This window comes from Lucilia cuprina, chromosome 4 (genome assembly GCF_022045245.1).
Source record: "Lucilia cuprina isolate Lc7/37 chromosome 4, ASM2204524v1, whole genome shotgun sequence".
NCBI classification, from domain to species: Eukaryota; Metazoa; Arthropoda; class Insecta; order Diptera; family Calliphoridae; genus Lucilia; species Lucilia cuprina.
In genome coordinates, this window is record NC_060952.1 from 46,668,872 (window position 1) to 46,683,156 (window position 14,285).

General features: G+C 30.6%; 1 protein-coding gene across 5 annotated transcripts in view; it reads left to right on the top strand.

Annotated features, from left to right (window-relative positions):
* Positions 1-14,285, top strand: part of LOC111679981 (probable ATP-dependent RNA helicase spindle-E) — a 52,297-nt gene that overhangs the window by 7,741 nt on the left and 30,271 nt on the right. Inside the window, exon 1 of one of the 5 annotated variants that reach the window (XM_046948593.1) lies at positions 9,703-9,755. The exons of 2 other annotated variants lie outside the window; for them this stretch is intronic. The gene's annotated coding sequence lies outside the window, so the exon portion shown is untranslated. Of the gene's footprint in view, positions 1-9,702; positions 9,756-9,843; positions 9,887-13,143; positions 14,138-14,285 lie in introns of those variants that run through there. 2 more of the 5 variants (XM_046948594.1, XM_046948592.1) reach the window with 2 other exon arrangements.

A 14,285-nucleotide genomic window follows, 5' to 3' on the forward strand; every position in this document is an offset into this window, starting at 1 on the left:
AGTGCCTGTTTATAATTTATCTAATTATAAACGTGTGAGTGAAATTGAGAAAACAGTTCCTGAATTAACGAATCTTTGTAAATATATTTTTATTAAACTGGATCATCAAGATGCAATAACTGCTGTTGATTATTTGACGAAGAGAAAAGACAATCAATTTAAAATTTTAAGTTCTTCTGAAAATGTGAATTTTGAGGATGATGTTCCCACTACATCAAATATTAAACATGATAAAAATTTGCCAGTACAATTGTCAATCTCTGAGGAGTAATTCCAAAAGCATAGAATTTTTTTGAGCAATAATGGCGTTGATTTTTGCTGCCTGGGTGGATTTTTCTCATAAATGTGGCAATTATAAACTTTTAAATTATAATATTTTAAGGAAGACTAAAGTGAATGATAATTATGGTGGAGTCGTCATATGTTACCGTAAGACTATAAAAATGAAGAAAATAAATCACAATTTATCATCTGAGACAATTATTTCAAAGACAACCAACATGGAACCTTACTTTGTTATTTGTTCTGCCTATTTTAAACCTGATATGATGGATAATGAGTTTAATGACAAAAGGTCTGATCTTGTTGATTTTTTGGAAATATATGATACTGTAATCATTTGTGGCGATTTTAATGCCAAATGTCAAACTTGGGGTGATCGTAATGGAAGTGTTAAAGGCAGTAATTTTGAGCGGAAAATTTCATCATCTAGTTTTTGATGTTTGAACAATGGTTTCATCACTTTTAAACAGAATGCAGATCATCGTGGTTCAGTGTTGGATGTTACATTCACCAATTCTACCTTCAATTTTTCTTGGAAAACTGTAGCTGTCAGTCTTGGTGGTAGTCATCATTTGCTTATTATTATAGAATGTAATAATCTTAGCTCAATATCGGATAAGTTTATCTCTAATAAAAAACTTCTAAAATTCAGAGTGCAACTTTTGTTTTTGTTGCCTGGCTTTCGACAGTTTAACGTTTCGCTCGCACTGATGTAGTGTATTACTTCACATACCTTTTCAAAGTTATGTGTTGTCTACATTAGCCTCGTGCTTTCGTTTTACCTGAAGTGAGGTTATGTTTAATTGAAACTTTATATTAAAATTATTGAAATTGTTGATGGCGCTTTATCCTTTTGGACCAGCCAAGTAAATATCCCATCCCTTGATTTCTTTAAGGGACACGGAGTAATCTCAAATTAAAAAAAAAACACCAAATGCGAAAATGGCGTGGAAATTTATTAAAAATGTTAAGAATAGCACACAACCAGTTTATAACAATTAATGGGATTCCGACAACAATCGACAATATCTACAGTTTTTAAAGTCACAAGTAAAAAATCCTATGATATGATTAAAGTGCTTAATCCTGCTGCAAGAACAACTTTGGTGTTTTTTAAATGTGTTAAGATTGTGCCTATTGTGCGTATTGTTAAGATTGTGCCTATACTCAAAAGATCTGACTATAGAAACTTTAGACCAATTTCACTTTTGTCTGTCTTTTTAAAGTATATGAATCTAATGGTTAAGGAAAGATTTCGTGACTTTTTTAATGAGAATAATATTTGACCAGAAAGATCTTTTGTATATCGAAAAAACAAATCTCGGCTGCTATGTGTAAAAATTATTTGATCTTCATGACATCTCTATTGAAACAAGAAGGCTTCAAAGTTATAATGCTTGTTGTGGATATAAATAATGCCTATCATTGTGTGGATATTAATTTATTATATAATGATCTGAAGGCTGATGGTATTGACATTGATATTGTGAACTGGATAGGAAATGTATTTTCAAGGAGAATTTTGAAAATCGGTAAAGATTAGATTGTTGAAAATGATATTCCGCAAGGAAGTTGTCTTTCTCCTGTTTTATTTAATACGAATACCAGAAAACTAGAATAGAAGATAATAGTACTAGAGTTTATTAATAACTTGTTTATTATAATTTGCTGATGACTTTATTATTTTATCATAAAATGAGGATTATGATCTGGATGTGGTCAATTTTCAACATAAAATTAAAGTTTTCAATACAGCTTGTGTTAAACGTAATCTTTCCTTTAATATGGCCAAGACGAATTGTATGTATGTTGCCCCCCGGGGGCATGTTACCTTGGCGAAGACCTCCGCCTTGGTGTTATTGCAATCCCGGGGTATAAAGAGGGCCCAATACCTCCAATCTGACCGGGATTGAAAAATTGGTGTCTCAGTCTACTGCTTGGCTTAGTCCTTGCATAGATTGCCAGAGGTCTGACCAGAGCACCGCATAATCTGGTACTACGGGTGGCCAGTTGCCCGCAGGACTATGTCCTGGCTGGTCAGTTGGTTGAGGTTCCTTCGGGATCCACGTAGTGGCTGTTGGTTGAACCCAAATTCGCGGGAAGAGAATAAGTGGCGGTTAAAAGACTGATGCATGATAATAGTCAATATTTCGGGATAAGGTTCGGTGCTGTTGCCGAAAATCAACAGATACCCCACAGAGGAGTGACTGTGGGACTAAGCGTTGGAAATGAGTTGGTGTCAATTGTATATGATATAGAATGAATGTAGAGGTATACGGGACTCGTCCACCCGTATACCTAAATGAATGTGTCGTATGTTTTTCTCTATGAATGTGTCGAATAAATGAGATGTGTGCTGGGTTGAATGATGATGGATGAAAGATATCATATACAAGAGATACCGATTAAGTTTCCTTCCTTGTCCAGATATGTTCAGAGTTTACTCTGTTCATATTCGACTTGCCACATCGTGTCACTGTGAGTAAGAACGATGTCTACGGCTTATTGATGGATCGTGCTTCGGTCCACCGGTTATGTCTCTAGGTGCTGTTGCCGAATCAACAGAGCCATAGTAGTGTGGTTGTCTTACAACGTGACTACTTTGGCAAGAGATTAGATAGCTCGAGTACTCCAGCAAAGTACTTGCGCATGGTACCAGTCATAGCCAATGTGCAAAAATTGCCACCTGCGTCTTCATTGAAGACAAAGGGGCGATGGTAGACCGTTCTCAAGTCTACCCAGTGGATGAAAAAGACCACCGTGAGATAAGGCCGACACGGCAGGTGCTCACGTTAAAACTATCGACAGTCTGTATGTATGTTGCAAAAGGAGGTAGAAAGCAAATAAAGTTGATAATAAATGATTTATCGGCAGAGCAGGTGAAGAGCATGAATATTTTAGGTAGGACTATTTAAAATAGTTTATCAGTTCCGGAGCATTGCGATGAATGAGTCCAAAAGTAATGTCAATTTATTGAAAATGCTTACACCAATTAAATCTGGTCTACAACCTCATGTGGCACTTAACATATATAAGATTTAAAAATAATTGATGTCATACTTTACAAACGACATCTTAATCACATCTAAAAATGCTATTATATATTTTTATAAACCAAATATTTCCTTACAAATGAAAACCCAGTTTAAAGTGAGGAAAGAGTTGTAGAAAAGTCACTAAAAATAACATATTCGAAGTAGATCAAACTTTGGTGAAAAACCAATGAAATTAACATAAGCATGTCTTTGAACGAATTCGGTTTATTTTTGACTACCAAATATCGGATTTTTATTGCATCTATGAATAAGATTAGATGTAGTTCATAGTTGTCAAAAATGAACAACATCCCTCCAATGACACGCTAATGTAAAATTCATAGGTTTTTCACCAAAATTGGAAGTACTTCAAGTATGTTATTTGTGGTGAAAATTCTACTTCTTTTTGCTCACTTTTTTTGCTAGGTTTAGATAATTATTGAGGATAAAACACCGCTGCCAATCAACAACATCAGTTTATGATAAATTATTAGGGCCTTATGCAAAAACGATTATTAAAGTTAACAGTGGTTTACTACACACTTGTTTCATATAAAAACAGGTTTTAACAACCATTGTTAACTTAATAATCGTTTTTGCATAAGGCGGTTAGTATCTATCAACTAATATTTATCACAGCGCCCTTCTTCGGCGGTATATTCTATAGCATTAAATCGTCGCCGAAGTAAAATAAATATAAATTGGCTATAAAAAGCTTAAATTAATGCGCCTATTTAACACCAGAGGCGCGCTACACTGTTCTAAAATTAAACATAACGTGCAATTACATAGTTGTAAATAAAAACAAATCCTTCACTTTCAGCACCTTTCTCCTCTACTCTATTCCTTTCCAAAGAAAGTAACACGGTCTATGTATTTATAGGCATTAATGCCTGAGTATTACTTCTCTTAAAAAAAAATAATGTGACTGATAACGAAAAATTTTACTTCACGATAAATTTTAGATCATCATTTCTCTTTGCTGAAATTATTGCAAAATATCATGCCATTAGATTTGCTGTAGAGAACACTAGATCCAAAATTGTAATTTTCACTGACAGTGTTGTTAGTTGTCAGTTACTTCAATCGGAAGTTACTGACAACTGTGGAGGTTGTTGGAATTAGTTTCAATGAAATTGCAGATGAAATGGCCAAGAATGCCTGTGAGATAGAAGCTAGTTTTGAGGCCAGATTGAGTCCTCTTGAAGTGATATGTACCAGAGGATGTTAAGACAATAAATAGACTCATGGCGGGTCACTCATACAACAAAAATTTATGTTAATAAATGTGAGTCCTTTATCAAATTGCGAAATATGTAAGGTGCCGGATACAAATGATCATGTAATACGCTTGTTGTGCGCTTTTTCAGTGTTCAGAAACGCAGTTTCCTGAACGTAGTTCCTAAGAATCTTCCAATCAGTGTTAGTCAGGAATGTTATTTCCGGAATAACATCACTTCCAAGAAACTTGGATCTAACTTCGTCGAATGCCTGGCAGTGGCAAAGAAAGTGCTCCAGAGTTTCACTGTCCTCTCCACATGCTCTACATACGTCTGAATCCGCACGTCCAATTTTGCACAAATGTGCTCGTAATCGTGTGTGTCCACTCCAAAAAAAAAATAGAATGGGCGTTATATGTTGATATGGTGTCAGTCCCCCAATGTTAACATCTTTGATATAATTTGATGAAGTTTGCTACACAATTTCTTGCCCAGGAAATGCATGGTATATCATAGCTACGATACAAATATTACCACGAAATTGTACTTTGTAAAATGTTATATTTAAAGTACTCATTGCGCTGTTATAAAGTCTAGAAAAGGGACAAAAATTGCGTTTTCTCAAAACTTATGACATAGTATCTCAGATTCCAGATGTGATGGAGAAAATATGAAGTAATATGCGAACTAATATTCGAATATGAGATTGTAGCCCTGAAAGTATCAAATAGTATCAAAAACGTACCATCGTACCAATTTTGCCATCCCTGATGTAATATATTAATGTCCTCGGTTTAACCAGTTAAGACCTGGTTTTGACAACATAAAGAGTATTTTATGCACGGAGAATTTGGAATTATATAAGGATTTGTGTTCCTTCATCAGGAACTCTAATATAATACTATAAATGTATAAAGGAGGTGTGTAACACCAAGAAATATTCATCTGAGACCCAACAAAGTATATATATTCTGGGTCCTCAAATTCTAAGTCGATTTAGCTATGTCCGTCTGTCCGTCTGTCTGTCTAAAACACGCTCACGATAAAACGAAGCAATAGAATTTAACCAAATTCACCTAAAATGTTCTTTGTTTTCCTAAGTTGTTTTGTATTGAAAATGGGCAAAATCGGTTCACATCGGGAAAAGTTATGAATCAAAATTTGAAACAACCTCAAAAAAATGAGCATTTTTTACACATTCTGATGTAATTTTCTCGAAAACTGTGCAAGATAATTCCATAAAAATTGCCACACATTCGTTTCCACACAACAGCTTAATCTCTGCGTAAAATCGCCAGAATCGGTCCACAATTTCATATACCTCCCATACAAAAGTACATATTCCCGGAAATTTGGTTTTTTGTTAATAACTTCCGTTGTAATGTCGATATCTTCACCAAATTCAAAAAATGAAAATTTCATGACAATAGAGTTTATTCAGAGGAAAAATTTTTTGGATTTGTCCATAATTGGTCATAGCTCCCATACAAGGTCCCCTCCCGAAAATCACTTAAACGAGTATAACTCATTACTAAATTAAGATATCGATATAAAATTTGGTACAAGTATTGTTCTTATATATAGAAATATTACAGTGAAAGCTTTTTTGGATCGGTCCATAATTGGTCATAGCTCCCATACAAGGTCCCCTACCGAAAATCTCTTAAATGCGCATAACTCATTAGTAAATTAAGATATCGATATAAAATTTGGTACAAGTGTTGCTCTTATATACAGAAATATTATAATGAAAGATTTTTTCGATCGGTCCATATTTGGTCATAGCTCCCATACAAGGTCCTCTCCCGAAAATCACTTAAACGGAAATAATTCATTACTAAATTAAGATATCCATATAAAATTTGTTGCAAGCATTGTTCTCACATAATGAAATATTACCACAAAATCTTTTCCTATCGGTCCATAATTGGTCATAGCTCCCATACAAAGTCCTTTTACGAAAATCTCTTAAACGCACATTACATATTACCCAATTAAGCTATTGATACATAATTTGGGAAAAACATTAGTTTTGTATACTTCTATTTCTCCTATACCAGGTCCAGCCCCTAAAAGCGCTTTAACCGCATTTATAGAGCATTATTAATTTGTGTTGAACAAAATTTCATGTAGAAAAAAATTATATATGTATTTGTATTTTGAAAATCTCTAAATCTTTCACACACATACATGCAAATCGGATAACTTTTTTCCTCCATACAAGCTTGGAGCACACTACTTTTTTCAGTAAATGATGACTTGAACAATTTCTTACTGGAATCCGTTCGCTTAGTTAAAAAACATTAAAAAACAGAGTAAAGCTAAATGTGTTAGTAATTTATACCTGCATTCATTAAACCAGAAAAGCATAAATTTAATTTTTATTTTGCTAAGACATAATTTTTTAATTCCTGGTGATAAAAATCCGCCAAAATTGGGTTATATACAGTGTTTAAATAACTAGTAACGAAAATTAACTAAATTAATACTTCGTCAAACGTAGTTTTTCTAACACTATTTATATATTTAATATGTATAACTCTCCAATTTTTTTATTTTTTATTAAATACAATTTTATATTTAAACCCATATGGCCAAATATGGCTCAAAAACTACTAACATATGTATATTCTAAAATAAAATTATATATTATTAAACATAAAAATTTTAAAATATAAAAAGCTTAAACCTATACGTTCTTTTAAATAGCAAACTTGTTAATGGTTGTTAATTTCTCAGTTATTACTCCGTGCTGCAGTCATTTTAAACACATGAAAAAATCTATGTGTACAGGAAACTGTGGAACATTAGTATTAACTATGTGTACTCAGTTTTTCAACATCAGCTCTTATGCTTCTATAAAAGGACTTTGAAGTTTATGTGACATACGATTTCAAAAGATTATATGAAAATTTGGGATTAATATTCAATTAATCTGAGAAACTCTGCTTCAAAATAATATGATTTATTTCATATCATCAGGGAAAAATTGGAAATCTTTAAGAAAATTTGTCACAAAAAAATTTGTTAAAAGTTTTTGTGTCGAAAATGAGGCGTTTTATACCCTCCACCACCATCAGTGATATATGTATATAACATTGTCATTCCGATTGTAACACCAAGAAATATTCATTTGAGACCCAACAAAGAATACGGGAAATTCTTTTTTTGTTTTAGATTTTAAGAAATTAACTTTATGCATTAAATATTTCTTTTGTTTAATATTTTAAAAATTAAGAGATGACGAATTTTTATTCACAAGACTTGAAAGAATATGTCCATAAAATTTTGTGGTTGAGAGTAGTTCCATGTTAGAGAAATATACACTCAAAGTTAAAATTTCTCAAAAATGTGATTGAAACCAAGTACCCTTTTTTCTTACAACTTAGAAAGTCAATTTTGCTAATATAAGCTGTATACACTTGTTTAATGACTATAGTCCATACTTAATTGTTGTGCCATTTATAGGTAAAGAATTACGTAGTCGCAATGTTTTGAAACAAAAGTTGTACAATTTTATAAAATTTGCAGTTTTTTGGATAGAAAAATGCAAAATGTGTTTAGATAAAAGTAATGTCTTTGTAGCTTACAATGACATTTTAAATACATTTATGATTCCAAACTATTGAGATTGTCATTATCTTCATGTCTATTCATTAAATGTTTGTATAAGTCGATGTTATATTTTATATATACAGTGAATCAATTAAGTAATTTGCCTATGTAAAATTTTATAAATTTTAAGAAAAAACTTTATCTAAAAAAATTTTTACAGCAAAATAAAACTATTTTTTTGTTGTAATTTTTAAAGAATATTTTATATTTTAATTTTCTACCATAAAATTTAAAATCGTGATAATATTTTACGAAAATGAGAACGTAATGTTAATTTTTTAGGTCAATAAAGTATTTTGTTTTGGGTTTTTTTGTTATTTTTTCAATATTGCTGCATTATTTTATAAAATTTAATATTTTTATTACTCCTATATATTAGAATAGCATTTTTAGATATTTTAGTAGTGGAACGAAATTTCTTGGACATTTCTTAACTGATTTATTATCCTATATACCTATAAGAATTTATCAATATTTGACTTAATATGAAATCTATCGTTTCTATGATTAAATTTCGAAAATAATAAGTAATTTTGAATTGGATACATGATATATTAGATAATCAATAGATTTGGACCTAGAAAAAATGTTTAGTCAGGTATAAATCTATATATTAGAACAAAAATAATCTAGGTTTTTGGTAATTTTGTATTGATAAAAAAAAACTACATTACGGAAACCCCATTATACTGGGGAGTACTGTGTAAATTTTATTTAGAATTGTGGAATATTGATTCTTATTCAATAAATCTAACATTAAGTACCATCCTAGCCACTCTGAGTATGGGGACATCACCATATACCACTATTGAACTATTACATGATAAAATCCTCATTTTCAACCTCATATTTAAAATGCTTTATTTTATGAATAAGATACAGTAGGTGTATTAGGATCTGGATAGTTATTCTCGATTTGGGTTCTAAATATTTATAAGTGTATGTATTAGCTGAAAATTTTTGCTTTTGTTGACCTTAGGGTATGATAAGTACCTCTATTTTAAAATATTTAAATTAGGTATTTTTCCTGTACTATACGATAGTTTACTTTACATTGGTTCCAACCATTCTAAGGTCTGCTTAGAGGTCTAAATTAAAACATAGTGTTCCTCCTAGTTCGTATATGGATTTTGGAGAAGATAAATCAGGAGTCCAATGGTTTTCCATGGATACAAGTCGCCTCCCTTTGGCAGTTAAAGATTTTGATTTTTGCGTTTTTTCTAAAAATTCTTTGGATCATTACTCGATCAATTACTCTATTTAATATTTTTAATGTTATTGATTAAGCATCTCATAATTATATTTCATTGATTTACACTTGTTCTAGAAATCTAAACTATCTAAACTATTATCCTTTAAACATTTTTAAGGCAAATAACATCACATTTTTACACAATGAGGATATGATTTTTGCAAATTACAATTGAAAAATACTTAACACTAGTCCTTTTAACAATAAAACAATAAATTCCAAAAAGGAATTAAAACATAATTGGAAAAAACCCAACGAAATTAAACGAAATTCTCAATATGCAAAATACTTTATTGACATGCAAATTCTGATGAAGAATAATAAAATACAACAACAAATGCACCAAAATTTGTATTTTAATATTTTTTTCTTGTTTTCCTATTTTACACAATCTCTATTTTTAATTGGAAAACAAAAATTTTCTTTTTACATGTTTTTTCCAATTTTATTTATGAACAAATATCTAAATTCTCTAAAAAAAGGTAGGCAATAAAATTAGTTGATTCACTGTATATAAAATCGCAAAAAAATAAAAGTTTGCAAAAATTTTATAAAATTTTTGCCATCTAATATTTTTGCATGCTCCTACAGTTTTATATTTCAAAATAACAAAAACTCAATTTACGCAATAATTCAAATTATTTCCTATATAAGTGCGAATGTGCCGCTGATATTTTAAAAAAATTTACGTAAAAAAATCAAAATTAGAAAAACCCTGGTGACAAATTTTAACATCCAAGTTCTAATACGTAAAGTGATATTACTCGGATAAGATGTAAATAGTTGTCTTTAGTTAGCACTATAAAGACTAGGGTCCAAAATGTTTTAAACTTTTGGACACTAGTCTTTATAGTGCTAACTAAAGACAACTATTTACATCTTATCCGAGTAATATCTAATCTAATCTAAAATCTATCTAATTTTGATTTTTTTTACGTAAATTTTTTAAAATATCAGCGGCACATTCGCACTTATATAGGAAATAATTTGAATTATTGTGTAAATTTCAAAATCGACTAAGGGCGGGTTTCTTACTCATCAGTTAAACTAGGCTTAACTTGCTGTTAGATGATTGTGTTTTTCAGTTTTAGATTTAAGCTCAGTTAACTTTGTTAGTATTGCCAAGTTTTTACTTCAAAAACAAAAACAATGAACAGCTGTTTTTTGCAAACAACAACACTTTTGTAAAATGGAAAATTTTGGAAAAATGTTAAATAAACATTTAAAACAATAATTAATAAAACAAAACCAATCATAAAATTGCAATTTACTTAAAATATTATGTTTTTGTTCTTGCGAAATCATTGTTTTATTGTTTTTCTTAATTGTGTTTTCTAACTTATAACTTGAGTTTAATTGGCCGATTACACTTAGTTAAACTAAGATAATAAGTAACTTTACTGATAACTGAAAAACACGAAACATATATTAAACCAGGTTTAACCAAAAAATGAAGATTATCTTTATAAGCAAAACTCGCCCTAAGTTTAGATATTAAGACCTAGAGTTTTACAATTTTTCAATTTTAGGCTGGAAGTCTTGTGTATATAATCCCCTAAAAAAATTGTTTGACATTTTACTTTTACCAAAATTATTAACAATTTAGTTCAATTTCAAAGTAATTAAAAAACTTTGATAATTGCTTATTTATTTCTAAAATGTGCTCTAGAAGGTATCACTGCGGGAGAAGCTAAATATTGGAAAAACAAAAGTGAAAGTTTCGAAAAAAGGGCTTTTTCGCGAAGCACACTAACAGCGTAACTTCAATAAACCATAAATATCGCGTGATCCAAATATTTTTTAATTTTACATGTTGAAATCATAAAGCCGCGATAAAATATTAGCATGCAAAGATGTTAAAGCGAATACAAAAAAATGCGAATTTTCGCATTATAAACAAATTTTAAACTCTGAATGTTATCAGTCATCAATCTTTATATAATAAGAATTGGTTTGCATCAAAAAATGTAATCAAGGCCTTTCGTGGACTGAATACGCGGGGTTTCTTTCACAACAAAAATCGATGAAGCACACCTAAGCCGCTTATTTAAATTGGGAACATTATACATCAGCCGTTCGAAAAAAAGGGTTTTTGCATTAAAAAAGTGTAAAAAAGTTCATTCATGTAAATAAATAAATTCTTTATAAAATTTAAACATTAATCGGTAGCTGACAATGATGCTTAAATCATAATCGATTAGCCGTCAGAAAAAAGTACGATTTTGCATTAATTGCATTGACAAAAGTTCGGAGATTTGTATGAAATTTATTTCCGAACTTTATATAGATTTTCATTTTAACGGTTTTTATATTATATACTCAATAGCTAATACCCGGTGTGCTTCGCTACCCCTAATGAAAGAAATACATAATAATAAAAAAATATTTATTTAGTTACTGAATTATAATATTTTTTTAAAGGTTTATTATAATTTCTCTTGATGACAATATAAAATATTACATTAATGATATATTTACTTCTTACTTGCTAAAATTCAATATATACCTTTAGTCTTTAAGAATAATTCTTATTCTAATGCCTTGGGATATACAATATTTATTTACCCTCTAGTATAAATAAAAAACCCACTTATCGATTTTGAAAATTCCAACCATAATAGTTTTCCAGATTAACAATATGTTACATATGAGAGATGCCAAGCAAAATATTGCAAGTTCGCCAGTTTCTATCTATCTATGAAAAATTCGAATTATCTAACAGTTTTCAAGATATACGAAATTTTGTAATTAATTCACAAGCCCCCCACTGAAATCCCGCCCGTTATTTTCTTAATGTTCACATAAATGTCAAAGTTATTCATATAAAATTCGAGGATTCTAGCTCTAATAGTTTCGTAGATAACTATTTTTTCTATTAAATTCATGTGGGGGCTTCAAGCTCCGCCCTTTATCCTAAAAATGTTTAGATGAATATTAAAGTAATATAAGCAAAATTTGATGAATCTAGTTCTATATTTTCCTAGATAAACAATATTTTGTATTTTATTCATAGTCCCCATTAAAAGTTCGCTTGTTATACTCGAAATATTCAGATGAATGTCAAATGAAATTTAATGATTCTATCTCTAACAGTTTCTCAGATATACGAATTTTTCTATTTTATTCATATGGACGCCATGGATGGATGTTAAAGTTATTCATGCAAAATTTTAAGATTCTAACTGTATTAGTTTCCAAGATAAACAAATTGTTGTATTTAATTTATATGGGAGGTACCACGCCCCCTAACGCTAGTCCTCCCACATTTTATCCTAAAATAATCATATTATCAGTAAAATGGCTACGACAAAAGTTAAGGGCTCTAACTGTTACATTATCTCAAGATAAACGAATTTGCGCCGCTCCCCTCATGGGTAGTCCACCCATTTATTACCCATATTACATAGATGTTGAAGTTATTTGTTCAAAAATTTAAGATTCTAACTGTAATAGTTTTCAAGATATACGAATTTTTTGGAGGTGCCGCTACTACACAAAATGCATAATTTTAATGTTAAATAGTCTATAAAAATGTGTACTTAGGCTTATAAAAAAATATTTTTTGAAGAGGTTGAAAAAACTATTAAAAAGCGAATTTTTCCACGAATATTTAAAATATTTTAAATTGCATTAAATGCAAAATGGTTGTATTTTTCCAATTAATATATTAAACTTACGCCATAAGCATTTAATTATAAGCAGTTACTTGAGATCTAATTCTGAGATTAAAACATATCGTATAATTCAATTGAAAAGAAGATAATATTTAAGCATTAAGTGACAACAAAATTTAGTAGAAACATTCGCACAATACAATATGTTTGACATCAATAAAGCATAAGCAAATAAGGATTCAATAAAAAAAATACCTGAACCAAAAAATGTCAAGATAAAATTTAGCAACCCGACCCATCTTAATAAGGATTTATGATTGACTGCGAACCGAAAGACCTTCCCAGTATTCGTCTCTATTGTTCTGTAAGGAGACTACCATTCTGTTTGGCCAATACATTCAATATGTATTATATAATACCTGTATATAATACCTGAACCAAAAAATGTCAAGATAAAATTTAGCAACACGACCCATCTTAATAAGGATTTATGATCGACTGTGAACCGAAAGACCTTCCCAGTATTCGTCTCTATTGTTCTGTAAGGAAACTACCATTCTGTTTGGCCAATACATTCAATATGGCTTGCACCCTTTTTTATAGGTGATGGAATATACACTGTCGCTAAAGACCGGATTTCCTGTTTCCACTATTAATAACTTTTTTGCCCTTAACTCAGACTGCATGATTGAAAGATACATCCTCTGAACTTCGCTGTATCTTACAATTAATGACTGACATTTGAAGATATTCATCCAGGCTCTTTACTACCAAGAAGATGCTTGTAAAGAGAAGATAGTTAGTTAGTTTGAAAGGAGGATGTATACACATCAAATTAACCAGTGTCACGGGTGGGAATCGAACCCACCACCTCTGGTCTACCAGACTTGAACATTAACCACTAACCTACCGGAGGCCACCCAGAGAAGATAAAAGGACAAATTGATTGCGGCAACAATCACATTCGTTCTGCGGAAAATATTATCTTCGAGAGAGATTGTGTGGCACATTTATAAGTGTTAGTAATAAAATATCACAAGATGAAAATATATTAATACACGCAAAAATAGAATCAAGACATTCGGGCTTGAACCAATCCACTTCAGTTTCAATAGTACGGTAAGTCCGGTTTGGCAAAATGATTCAATCAATCTCGAATCAGCCATGCACGAAATGGCTGATTTTAGAGCGATAATAACTAATTTAAGTTGGTGCAGAATATAGAAGTGTGTATACTTTTTAAACACTTGAAGAGTTTGTATTTCTA